Source organism: Pleurodeles waltl, chromosome 1_2, assembly GCF_031143425.1.
Source record: "Pleurodeles waltl isolate 20211129_DDA chromosome 1_2, aPleWal1.hap1.20221129, whole genome shotgun sequence".
NCBI classification, from domain to species: Eukaryota; Metazoa; Chordata; class Amphibia; order Caudata; family Salamandridae; genus Pleurodeles; species Pleurodeles waltl.
The window spans coordinates 1225369741-1225384174 of record NC_090437.1 but is presented as its reverse complement, the minus strand read 5'-3'; the positions used below and the strand labels follow the sequence as shown (position 1 = coordinate 1225384174).

General features: G+C 39.5%; 1 long non-coding RNA gene across 2 annotated transcripts in view; it reads right to left on the bottom strand.

Moving 5' to 3' along the window:
• LOC138296125 (uncharacterized) overlaps positions 1-14073 on the bottom strand; it is a 151629-nt gene extending 137556 nt beyond the window's left edge. Inside the window, exons 1-3 of one of the 2 annotated variants that reach the window (XR_011203768.1) lie at positions 13959-14073; positions 13704-13821; positions 13015-13292 (exon numbers count right to left, since the gene is read on the bottom strand). This is a non-coding gene — a long non-coding RNA (uncharacterized lncRNA). Of the gene's footprint in view, positions 1-13014; positions 13293-13703; positions 13822-13958 lie in introns of those variants that run through there. The other variant, XR_011203769.1, reaches the window with a different exon arrangement.
• Positions 14074-14434: the final 361 nt, after the last annotated feature.

Below are 14434 nucleotides of genomic sequence, written 5' to 3'. Positions count from 1 at the left end.
CAACACAGTCCACTGTCTGCTCCCAGCAGAGAGAGGGAGTGGAGATCAGAGAGCGGCTGGTGGGGGGCAGGTTGGGGGTGCGGGTGGGAGGTCAAGCTATAGATAATTTTATATATGTAGTCTTGTAAATGTGTGTGTGTGTGTGTGTGTGTATATACACACACACACACACACACATGTATAGGCACATATCTACAAAAAAAAACGAGATAGGCCAGATATAAAAGTGAGAGTAAGGTCTTTAGTCCTTCTTTTATGTCTGACCTGTCCCGGTTTTTGCTCCTCAAAATCTGGTCACCCTAACTAAATAGTGAGAGCATGTGCTCACTGCAAAGTTAAGGAAGCTAAAAGGGTGTAACCAGTTTCACATTATGTTTAAGGACAGATCATACATACTTTAGCACTGAATTGCAGTGTGATAGAGCATATTAGTCATGGCAACAGGGGTATAATACATTGATGAAAGTGGAAAATCTGGGGAACACATGCAGAAAAAGGTGAACTGTTAGACCTATTTTTACAGGCTTCACTGGCTCTTTTGGGTCTGGGTCAAGACTGATTTGTATATGCTTAGTCCCTGTCTTTAATGGCACAATGAGAAGCAAAAAATGGATTGCCATATGACCCAGAGTAACTACCATTGATATAGATTGATTCAATCCATCTGTCTATTATTTGTTTTGTTTGTCTCTGCAACTCTTCAGTTGCTGGTTACAAAAAAGTCACGAAGCTAGATGCATTGTGTGTAAATTGTACAGTCACCACCTCTACGTCTTTACTAAGTGATACATTACCCTTCAAGCAAGTGTCCATAAGCCCCTAATCCTGGATTAGTAACAAAACCTAAACTGTATGTGTGGCACTAGCATTCAAGGTTGGAGTTACAGAATATTGAGAAGGGAATATAGAGATAGAAGAATATCATAGTCAAAATATCAAGGACCAAAACATCAACATGCAAATATACATATAGGTATGTGTAGGTTTACTATGCTTAACTCCACATCTGCGTACCATAGCATTAGATATATTCACTGAAAAAAACGTAAGTTACAGAGACGTTATAGTTAGGTTCACATTTTACTCACACAAAGCCATAGAAATTCAGCAGTTATACTTATACCTATAGTTATGGTTATGTTAAGAAACTATAAGTTGTGGCCTAAAGTTACTTTCCAGCACGAGTTATAGTTTCTTCTGATAAATATAACCATAACTGATGACATTTTATGGCTTTGTGTAAGTAAAATGTGTACCTAAATATGACTTCCCTGTAACCTTTGTTTCTTTCAGTGAATTTCTATGTTTAAAAAAAAAAAAAAGTATTATGTAGTTACTGTGCATTAATGCAGCCACGCACAGCCTTAGGTCGTGCACAGAGGGGGTGGCCTCAGGGCCTGGCTGTGGCCAACCCTCCAGCATGCACCCAACCCCATGATGCACACTGCCTTTCACCGTGCGCAGCGGGTTTTGGTGTGAGTGTATTTTTTTCATTGGATTTTGGATCTGTGGATCCCCAGCGGTTTTACATTGGGGTCGCGCAGAGTGCCGCGGAGGATGAGTGGATCCATGGATCATCCCCAAAAAATATTTGTGCAATTTCTTCCCATTAGGAGTCCCTCAGATACCCCTCAATTTGTTCTGTGGGGTTAGGATACCTGTATCCCTACCCCTTATGTCAGTTTTTGATTCCCCCTCCTACTCGGACCAATGTAAGAAACAAAATAGCAGCTGCAATTTTCTTCTCAGGTTGCAGGCAGCCAATCAAAGTCTTGATTTCCCCCTATTCACATCCCTAAAGTTTTATATTTCTTTTTCGTTTAATAACTCCAAAACTACTGAACAGATTTTCCACCAAATTACATTAAGGGCTCTTTTTGGACCAAGAGCTAGCCTTTTGCCAAATTTGGTGTAATTCCGTCCAGCGGTTCGGCTGTAGTCATGTCTAAAATCCCTATGAGAAAGAAATTGCATGCGGAAAATGTGTTTTGGGAACCCCCTTTTTCTCTGTGCCCAAATCACCCTGAAACTTTCCAAACAACAGCAAAATTGTGTGGCAAAATATTTTTTTAAATGTTGTGAAGATTTGTCAAATGGCGCCAAAGTTATAGGCAAAAACAAAAAAAAATTTCCTGTAGAACCTAGGTCCTAACTATAACTACCTACTGGCTATTGACAGGAGGTAATATAAAAGGAATGCCAGATATGGAGCTAAGAATAGTAAATCTCTACGTACCTATATACACTTACCTCCATGAGTTTCGACTATCTCGATGTTCCAAAGTAAATATTCCAGACTACAACTACATTGAAGCCTTAGGTTGAATGTGCATTTTAAGGATTTTTGAGAAGTCACCTTTCCGTGTACTGTTCTAGGGTATATACCAAGAATGCCCTGTGTTAAAGTAAAAAAGTTAGTGTTCCTGCCTACCAAGCATTCATGCAGTGATCATAGGTGTCATTTTATAGATGATATTACCACTATTGATCAAGAATCCTTAATGTTTACTTTGGGTGTATTTCCATCAAATCTGCATAAGCATAAAACAAAAATTGTAGGATCAAAAAATACAAAAAGAAAGAAAATATAAAATGAAAGGCAGCCTGACATTGAACCGTATTGGTCTTTTAAATCTTTTATACTGCAATAGTACATATAATCTTCATCCTGAAATTGCTTACAGGATTGGCTAATTCCTATGGATAAAATCCAAAACAGAGTCCAACTAATACATTGTTTCAAGCAACTGTAGCCGCAGCTAGAGAAAGCCAATGTAACTAAGGTGGAATGACAGGGAGGGGAAGGAAAGCTTCCTTAGATCCATTACACCCTTCTAAAGCATACATCTTTCAACCAGATCTGGTCATATACTGTAGTCCACATCTAAGTATTCAGCAAAAGAATCAATTGTCTGTTTCAGTTGGCTCTGTGACTGCCAAAAATTACTCCGTCCTCCTTCCTTTAAGACAAAGGACATGGGCGTCCACACAAGGAAAGCAATAGTTTCCATAGCTGCCTGGTTAGGCGGTTTATATTTAGTTCCAAGTACATTAATTTCCTGAGTATTGACTTACATCTGTTGCATGTGTATCCGAACACCAGGCAAAGGCATAGTGTGTTATGAGCAGATGTCGTAGCTGCCCTGCAGCAAAAATGGACCAAATATTATACATTTGGAGCAAAGGAAGAAGCCACAATATTTTATTGTTGTATAGGTGCCAAAGAATGTACGAAATGTGTGACAGATTCCAAACTTAAATCATCACAGGAACCTAATCGACTGGTGGCCAATTTGCCATGCTAGTTTTTATTTCGGTTTTCAAAACGGAGCGTGCCAAGGCTACATGCACGTGCAGCTTAATGAACTGTAACACACATTCAGAACCATGGCCAGATATAGTTCCCAAGATGGAAATGATTTGGCTTCAAAGTAAGCCATGCTGATCCCTACTTTCTGAGTTTTCTTACATGTGCCTGGTCACAATAACAGATTTTGACTGATTGGATTTAAGACTAACGCCCTGATTTAGATTTTGGCAGACGGGTTACTCTTTCACAACAGTGATATATATCCAGTCCGCTGAAATATAAATCCCAAAGGAGGAAATGGGATTTATATTTTGGCGGACGGGATATCCATCACCGTTGTGATGAAGTAACCCATCCACTGAAATCTAAATCAGTCCATAAGTCATTGTGACAGTGTTATCCAATGTTGGGAGGCAACCAGATCTATGGGTGGATTTAGCTCTCTTTAACCTGACTTCTACTTCCTTGAGAGTTTCATGATACTTGTCATCTCTGGGCCTACTGCATAGTCATGTGCCACAAATTTGCCTGACACTATATCTTGTATACTATAAATTCAAATTTCACGTCGAAGGGACACCAGATGTCCTCTGAGTATACTCTGTAACCATGATGGCCATCCTGCAAGCTGTACGTAGATATTCTCCATCTGGCTCCTTCAGCAATAAGCTAAGGGGCAGATTTACAAGAAAGTGTTGCATCGGTTCCGATGTGCCACTTTTCTTGCGTCCCCTCGACCATGACATCATGGTTGCACCTTATTTACAATGCAGTGCACAATGGTGGTCGTTATCACAACAGCGTCAACATTTTTGACACTGTTGTGGTGCTATGCTTCACTAGCGTCAAAAATGTTGACGCTCGTGCAGCAAAGCACAGACAGGCTCATACAGTATTATGGGTGCGTCACTTTAGTGTCTGCCTTGAGAAGGTGTTAAAATTGACAGGGAAAATGCTGCAGTGAAATCTTGTAAATTTGACTGTGCGATTTTATCGGCCTACCTGTGTGGAAACACCCCCGCATTCATTATGTCTGACATAGCGTCATAAAAATCATGCCAAGGTGCTGTTAAGGCGGTGCCAGGGGCTTGTTAATCTGCCCCTAAGACCTATTGCTTTTTTTCATCGTAGGGCAGTTTGCCCTACCTTCCTAGCAATCGACGTATACTAGTTTCACCTTTAACAATCACTTTACAGAAATAATTAATATATCCCCAAGGAACTATTCCACCACTGTAGCCTAACCACACATAGGCTCAGCTGTGTACCAGTCCACTTTTACCTTCACCTATGGAGATCATGTAATTACTTTTTTGAACCGGGTAACATGGATACATCACTAATCTGGGCAGATTTCAAGTTGTGCATAGTTAGGTGTGGAGTCTCCGGGCAGACAGAATTAACACACCTGGCCAGAATCTTTGCACAAAATGCGCCTATTCTGAGTTAGTGCCCACGGAATGGGGACCAGCCATGCACAACTTCTTGTCTCAGTTCAATTCTGCACATTTTTTCCTCTTCTAAAGTGATTAACACTACATTTATCAAAGGCTCTCAAAAGGAGAGGGTGTAGACTGGCAGGGAGGAGATTACATACTCCCTCCATGCCACAGGAGAGGGCTGGACGGTGGATGGGGATTAGGCTGGAATGAGGTTGCAGCCAAAGCCTTTCACCTGAGAATATCACTCCTTCCAACTTGTAACTGGGCAAAGTATTCTGACAACTGAGGAAAATAATCGCTTGCCATTACATCTCCTTGTGAACGACGTATACGAACACCATTTTACATTTTGTTTCCGTGCTTCTGTTTATTTACACACTGATTGTACACTGATCCCCATGCTTGGTGGCAATTACATTTATTTTATAAATAAAAATAATGATACACCGGCTATAATTTCCTTTATCTTTCCAAACTCTGTAACAACCTTTGCAGTCAGAGTGCATGCCAGAATACCCAAAAGCAGGAAGCACCTAAAAACAGAGGGGTATATTTAAGAGCCTATTCCAGGAACACCGAGACGGGGCAGGTGATGCCGCAAACTTCGGACAGGTCCCAACTCAGTAGGACCTCCGTTACTTGGTGCTTTACCTGATGCGGCCCATCCACTAGTATGAGGAGGGTCCCTGCATTGTACTAATATTCCTTATTATAGGTTATATTTACACATAGGATTAGGTAGTTTAGGTCCTGAAGAATCGCGTTAGATCCATAGGACATCAATAGCGAGAAACATGTTGACCTTCTGGTGAATCGTACAGGGGATCCTGTGCGTACAATTCCTAACCTCAAATTGAGTGAGGAAGTGAATAATTTTTTGGGGAGCGTAGACCTTGTTCTTTTCTCTCCCCGCTCTTTGGTTTTAATCATGACAGTGGTTGGATTATTTAATAAAATTTGCCTAACCTCTAGTTATTTTTAAATAGAATTTTTCCAATCCTATACCCTATTCTTTCTAAACCGGGCATATATCTCAAAAGATCTCCGGCAAAGAGCCCCCCTTGAGGGGCCCGTCAGGCATTGCAGCGCCGGCCTGACGTGGAGCAAAGCCTGAGGATGAAGCATGTCACCTTTGGTGAGTGAGGGCTCTTGTTCCAAAATAATTAATTTTCCAGGGACCTGGCTTTCTTTCTTCTTTCTTCTCTCTTTTTTACGATCTTTTCCTTAGATCAGGACCCAATGTGGTTTTCCTGATTATACTTACGTTGTGGAACTGTGTATACCTTGTTTTTGTACGTATATTTAAGAGCCCCTAGCCCCATTCAAATTCCACATTAGCGTCAATGTGGCGTTAGAAGGCCAAAAATGCCGCTCCATATTTACAAAGTGGTGCAATACATGCATTGCACCACTTTGTAACCCTTTGTGCTAGCTACATTATGCCTGCATCAGGCATAATGTATGCAAATGATTCCCTTGCTCTAGTTTTTTTCAGCAGTATTAACGCCTGCTCAGAGGCTGAATGGGCCTGTGGGTGCTTTGCAGGATTAGAGTAAGATTTTTTTACGCTAATCCTGCAAAGCACCAGACTAGCATAAAAAAATTCAGACACTAGTTCCCTAACTACCGCCATGGTGCTCCATATTTAAATAGGGCGCACACAGGGTGGCATAAGTGGGGGCACTAAGGGGTGCAAGAAAAATGGCGCTGCACTGTGTGCAGCACCACTTTTCTGAAATATGCCCAAGAATGTTTTAGATAGTTCTTTGGCCATCTAGAACTTGGCTGTAGACTAGAGGAACAACGTTTTGTTTCATACTAGTGGTCTTAAAAGGGAATGATCAGCCATTTAAATTATTTGTGTGTAGTAATTTGTGTGAATTGAAATACAGTAAAATGTTGTTAATTGACATTGAGTGCCTGATTCACAAAGGTAAACGTTTGCATAAGTTTATGATGGTTTTCTATCTACCAAGGTATTTTACTAGAAGTATCTTTACGACTGCAGAGTCTTCACACACAGAAAGATGGACTGTCCTATCTTTTAATGTGTGGAGGTTCTGTAGTTGTAAAGATACTACTTACAAAACACATCTGTATATAGTAAACAATTGTAAACTTTCATGTAAGTGTAAGTTTGCCTCTGTGAATCAGGCCCACAGTGTTTTACGCAAAAAAACATGATAGCACTAGATGACACCAGCAAACACAACAAGATGATGGACGGAGTGCTGAAACTTTTCAAACACTCACCCCCAGTCAAGCGATCTGGGTTAAATCCATTGTTCCTTTGCTGCACTGTGTGCAGCACCACTTTTCTTAAATATGCCCCAACATGTTTTAGATAGTTCTTTGGTCATCTATAACTTGGCTCTAGACTAGAGGAACAACGCTTTGTTTTATACGATTGGACATAAAATGGAATGATCAGCCATTTAAATTATTTGTGTCTAATAATTTGTGTGAATTGAAATACACTAAAATGTCATTAATTTACATTGAGGGCCTGATCCACAAAGGTAAAAGTTTGCATAACTTTATGATGGTTTTCTATTTACCAAGGTGTTTTACTAGTAGTATCTTTACGACTTTCACGTAAGTGTAAGTTTACCTCTGTGAATCAGGCCCACAGTGTTTTATGCAAAAAACAATGATAGCACTAGATGACACCAGCAAACACAACAAGATGATGGACACAGTGCTGAAACTTTTCAAACACTCAAGCGAACTGGGTTAAATCCATTGTTCCTATGCTCACCATGCAACCCCAGTTTGGACCCAGTCACATACAAATCGGTCTTGACCGTGCTTCCCATGGGAACAGTTCATCCCAAACTGCCAGGCCAGATCCTCCCTAGACTGGAAACAAGCATCCTGGGACCTATTTTCGAGCATTTGAAAAGTTTCAGCACTCCACCCACCATCTTGTTTTTACTAGATGAAACCATACATCACTACTTGTTGTTTCTTCAGTCCCTGCTTCACACTGGTCTGCTCCTGATCAGTATATGGAGTTGGAACAACAGACATCACTGTAAATCAGAGAATTAAGTACTTCAAATAGCATAGCTCCAAAGTTCATCACTGTCCTGAAGAGATAGATCATGCTTACAGTCCTATTTTGTTCTATTTCACTATGCGCATGATGAAAGATTCATATTTATTTCGCAACCATGTGTAAAATGTTTCTGCATGGGCTGGCCTCCCTAAGTTTCTTTCTTGTGATTTTTTGGCCCAGCACAAAAATATTGATTTTTCATCTTTTGTGGTCTCGCTAAAGGCAGCTTTTGTTGTCAGTGGCAGATAGCATTGTATTCCATCCTCTCCCAAGACCTTAAGGCTCTTTCATTTGATACATTCATTGTCTATTTCAAGGTTCAGATCTGTTGCTTTCCTCCGTATTCTGTGTTTGTTCCACCCCAAAGCATAGCTCATCCATTATGCTTTTTGATTGGATGCGTGGTATCTTTACATAGCTAATGTCAGGGTTCTATTTTTTTTAATGCAGCTTTGCATATCCTGTTATTTTTGAGCATTTCATCGGAACGAGTGCCTGTTGTCCTCTACGAGCCTTTTTATTCTTTTACTTTATTGTAATTGCACCAGATCTCTGCTCTTTACTTTCTTTCTTCCCACTGGTCCAGAACCCGTCTTGCACCTTTATCTTGTGACTATATTTCTCCTCTGCTAACTCTGTCTTTTTTAGGTCGAGTGCAAGAGCTTTTTTTTTAACCTGTTTTAAGTATTCTGTGGGATTTTAACCACACCCATCTCACACCCATCACTTTCACTCGTTCGTGGGCTTGCCTTTTTAAATCCCTTGATGGCATTCGTAAATGCTTTACGTTTGTCCAGCCTTGGGGCGTTTTTGTTACCACCTTGCAAACTGACCCTGTTACATGGATTATTGCACGATTGCTAACATACTTCAGCGTGGGTGAACAATTTTTTTCTTTTGTCTTTCTCCTTCGTGCTCCATGGCGGCCATGGCACTCACAGCGAGAACACCGTAGAACATTGCAAGCTCCATCTGCAGTATTGAGGCGCTGGTCACATTGTTCACACTGTTCACAAAAACACTTGTAATTGATAAATGCAAGAAATCCTCAAAGCAATACTACAATATTCACTACACTCGGGAAACTCTCCCTATAATGCTTTGCAGGGCATTACTATTACAAAACATTTTTGCTCATAACTCAGCCTGTGGTGGTCCTAGGACAATGGGACCACTTTCAAAACTTTCACCACAATGTGCTATTTCTTTCTAAATCATCTTTGAGTCCTCACACTAGGTTAGTGGGGATCCCAAAATAATAACTCCTCCCACCATTCAGTGTCTTTTTAAGTGTTTTCATGGTTTCAACTTTTGTTTTACAGCTGGGAGTAGTTCGTGTTTTAAAGGCCTTGTTTGTAACTTCATTGCAGGAGGACTGCTAACTCTAGAAATGTGTAATGTGCTATGCCCTCTAGGAGCTAAATATATGGCTGCAGTGCATTACTTTTTGACATTTTCTTTTCAGGTGGTTATGCTGTCTAGGGGCTAACTATATGGTTACATGACCATGTTCTTACAAATGCTATTTTCATTGTGGTATCCTCTAGGGGTTGTTCTGAGCATTACAGTCTAATGCCAAAAGTTTATTTCTGATAAACGTTTTTATTGGGTTTACATGATAATTGTACATGTTTTATTAATCTTTCCTCATTGCAATTATGACTATGTGTCAGGCCAACTTAATATCCCTATTACACTATGAATGTTTGAATACTCTTGACATGTTTGGGTGACCCGTAGTTTATTTCTCTTGTTACTGCTCCGTGACTGACTTGTGTCTTTTTAATGAGAATTGTGTTAGCTAGCCAGCCAGCAACTCTGATGGTGGGTTGGTAAAAGTTTTATTCTATTGGAATTAGAATGGTAGATATAAATTAGGATGCTAAATGACAGCATTTTATTTTTGGCTGCAGATAGAGGAAGAAAGTACATCAAAGTGCTTTAGTGCTATACAGGGACACTGGAATTACGGGGCAGGAAAAGACCAAATTATAAGGCAGAGTTGACCACTTTATGTGGCAAGAAAAGTCCAGTTATGAATTTACAACACCAATAGCTCTAACTCAAGCAAGTTTGAGACCTATTGCATTGCAAGTGCTTGTTATGCTTCCTGTTGCTCAATGATATCTCTGTCTTCTGAATATTTTTTGCCACTTCTGTCCCTGCCTTGCACCATTGTGGTAGCCATTATTGGGTTAGCCAATCCTAGAGGCTTGTAAAATGGCATAGGCAAAGTCAATAGCAGTAACCGACCATTTGTAAAATTATAGAAAGGTTTTACTTTTCTTTCCTTTTTAATTTTTTTCCTTCATTTTTAAGATGGCAACTGTCTTGTGTAATGCAACATGCATGGAGTCATCATGTTGCATCACACAACACAGCGGCCATCATGAAAACATAGAAAACTTTTTGTAAAAATATTTTTCACATAGCCATATGGGCACTGGAAAAGCTTACCGTGTCACTTGCTCAGCATTACCAACGTGAGACCGACTGTCTTTGTCAATACTACTTTAGTTAATGTAAAACACACCTACATAAAATCCTGAGGTTTTAATTATTTGTTGACCTACAAAAAAGGAACTTGTTGGCTTTCTTCAAAGGTATATGCTTCACTCATTCTGAACAAGAAAATAAAATCAGGACCACTGGCCCCATCAGAACTCAGTGTGCCTGAACGAATAAAGAATGATACATGTTAAATACAAGCACATTGAAAATTAGTAACTGGCATATGTAAATGCTGCATACTCAAGCATTCAGAACAAGCACAGAGCAGAAACACAATGCTATGTTTACCTTAGTATTGCTTTTAAAGAAACTGGAATTAGGTCATTGTAAAATTTTTAAATAATGCCTTTGTTCCTATCCTGATCCGATAAAATCCTTTGAGACAGCTTTAAAGATCAGTATATAAAGTTTCCATGTTTTTAAGACAACTTATACAATCCACTTGCACAAGAACGTTACACCCTAAAGAAGTGTTCCAAAACATTGGTGGTTTCTTTACTCGAGAAGTAGAACGACCTGGGAAAGTACAGGTTTACATTCTTATGTTACAGCACTGTGAATGTAATTGGCAAGAGGCATTAGGATACTGTGAACATGATAATGTTATCCCTAATCTGAGAAAAATGATCATTTGAGGTAAACCGTTGAAGTACAGAATGTAGACCATCTGAGGAAATAGTTCACTCTGCCAGACAAGGCTACTGCCACATGGTTTAATTTGCTATTATAATGTGTTCTCACTTACTCCTTGATTCAATATTTGATATCATCTGTCAGAAATCAGCATGGGTTTGGAAGTTTGAGGATTTATGGTAGAAAACCACTGCGACACTTTAAGGCTTTGGCAGACTTGCCTGTGAAGGCTGTGATGGTGTCTCTAGCAGGCTATGTTAGGTCAAATGCCAGGACCTCCAGGTCACAGCAGGAATAAGCACTATTTAAACATCCTCAAGACAATTGAAAGGTGCCTGGTAACTTTTCAAGTTTCGCTTGATGTTTGGTTTGTTGACTGTTCATCTTGCTCTACTTTGTCATTTTCTCCCTCTTCAATTCCCTCAGTTACCAGATTTTCACCCATCTTGTACTTCATACTGGTTTTGTCATATTCCTGTGTTCCTTCCCTGTTCCTGATATCTTTCTGTGGATCCTTGGATTATCGTTGATTTCTGACTTGCCCAGTTCCCTTCTGCTTGGATTGGCTGTCTTGTTATACTATCATTTCAAACTTCTCATGATTGCAACTGATGTTAAAGTCTTGCATGTTCTTAATGGCATAATGCATGCTGCTGCAAGCTTTGCAGTGCAGGTGGTCCCACCCTTCCGGGGGGCCTCCACTTACACTGAAGCATTGGAATATCTGTGAGTCACATAGGATTTCAGCAGCACCTCAATGCATTCAGCAGGACATGGCCCATTAACTTGTGCTACACACTTCACTGCTTAGTGAGTTATTCCCTCAGTAGACAATTACTGTTTATAAGCTTTCTGTGATACAAGATGTAATAACTGAGAGAGCAGTGTCAAATAAGACCTTTGAGTGCTAGCTGTTTCTTTCTCTCTCTCTCGCTATCTCTCTCTTGCGCTTCATTCTAAGGGGTGGGGCAGATTGTCAACAGAAGCTGTTGTACAAAACTCAAAAATCCTTACACTATTACTGTACGAAAACAAGCATTTCAGAATGCCATAGATTTGGCCTTTCTTTTGCTCTGGCTCTAAGAATGACCTATATAATGCTAGAAACAACATTATATTAGGGCAAGGTTTCATAACCTAAATACCCATGAAGCAGGGGGATGCAATACATTCACAGCCTACAGTAGATTCTTCCAAGTGTACATAACAAACATATTCTATTCAAAATCTACCCCGGCAAGAGCCTGAATAGAATGACTGACTATTGTTACTACTGAAGCCCAAACTTCAAATATGACCTTGTCACCTTGTTTGGCTCTCCGGCTTTTTTCTACAGAACACGTTGTTTGTTCTTGACTTCAGAATGCCATGGATGCCAACAATATAATACGAGTGGTAAATATTATGCAAGGGGTGAATAGGATCAAGCCAAGGACAACAAGAAAACATACTCTTCCCATGGTCAAAGAGGAACCATTCCAGCCTTGCCTTGGAAAGTTGGTGAGCAGTCATAAACAAGTGAATTTGTCAGTATGAGTGAGCTTTTTAAAGGCAGATTCCAACCCTGCATAACAAGACACTGCTTTTAAAAGCCGTGCTTAGCCTGTATCCAGGGTATGAATAAAGTGGTATAAGAAAAGGGGTCGCTCAGTAGGCAGAAATATTTTCCTTATGAAGGAAAAGAAAAACTAGCAAGTTAAAAAAACTTAAACATTTACAGACATAAAAATGTATATATAGTCTCTACCAGAAGGGGTGTATTCTAGTGGGAGAAATGGCACACCAAAAAACTATCTTGGATTATATTAATTTGACCTCTAAATCTGCAACGGTTAACTACACCCTAAAACCCCACAAGTTGACTGAATGAACAATCAATTACCGTTATGAAAATGCTGAGGCAACCGTTGAACAAGCATATAATTATCCCAAAGACAAAGGCTCTCACCTTTTTGATGAGTTCCTGTATGAGTAAACAACACAACGAATATTTCACAGTAAACGGCTCAAAGAAAAGCACTAGTTCAGAAAAGTAACAAAACATAAAATTCTTAGCTCTTTAATTTCATTCAAACACATCAATACTCCCCCCTCTAATCATAAATGTATTTCATAAGATGTAAGTCCATTCCCTTCCAAGTTCACCGAATAGTCAAATAGTGATCCAAATAATCTCCATAGTCCATTATATTTAATTTTGAGCATTCCTTCAGAGTTTTTTTTTGCCTGATACTTGAACAAAATATCCAAAATCCTTGCAACGACCTCACAGCCAACACGTGTTTCGTCACTTGACTTCTTCAGGGCTGGAATATAGTTGCTTCTTATACCAATTTATCTAAATCACAGAAAAAATAATCAAAACAAGAACAAATTCAATGGAGTCATATTTAAATCAACAAGACACACACTGCCCAATACTCAAAGGATATCATGAATCCATAATGGGACCCAGTAATCCAAAACCTATTAAGTGAATTAGTATCTAACGACCCAATGACAGTTCAGAAAAACACCTAATTAATCCTTAAAGACACCCATAGTGATAACAGTCCCTACACATGCAACCAAGATCACTGTTGTGTGCATAAATAAATAAATCGAAAATTATGAAGTTATATAAAATCAAAATCAAAAAGAAATGTGAATCGACATGAGTAAGAGCAAAGTGTGTTTCTTTTTCTGTCACGTTATAACTAAGAGATCACAACAAAAATAACCCAATCCAAAATGTCCAATCGAACTTTGCCTCCAAAGGAACTGTATCTCAAATTTCTGTGACCTTAGTCAGACTACGGGCCCACAGTCAATGGTTTTCGGAAGACTGCCTCCCCAATAAAGCGCCACTCCAGACGCTGTCCTCTACCCTATAAACAAACATGGCGTAAACCTTTCCATTACCATACCATAACCAGCCTAATCATTTTAGGCAAAGTAAATAATACCACAATAGCAGCCACGTTATTATATATTATAGCCCTCACGTAAGACCCAAATCATGTACCTTATGTGGGAACGTTCTTACTCAGACGCCTGCCGGAATAATCAAAACTTCAGTGTTTCACTCCAGACGGACGCGTAAACGCTATGCGCACTGCGTCCGTGTAACCAGCATTTTAATGTTTCTAATCATCGAAATAAAGGAAGGACCAATTTACAATCGTCCTACACTAGGAATAAAGGAAGGACTATGCCTCTACTTACTGTACCAATCGGATACAAAGAAAAAAGGAATCTAAACGAAGGAAATATACAACGATGGTCCTACATAACAAAATAATACAAGAAAACTCATAATACACTAACCCAAACAACAAAAGCTTCCCCTAGACATTAGTTAATTATTTAACTTGAAACAAGAAAACAACTTAGGGTACCCGTCAAGCAGTGAATTAATACCTATAGTACTGTCATTCCACTGAAATAAAAACTTATTAATCGAACCATTCAGTTACTACTATTCTATAAGCTAGTGCAGAC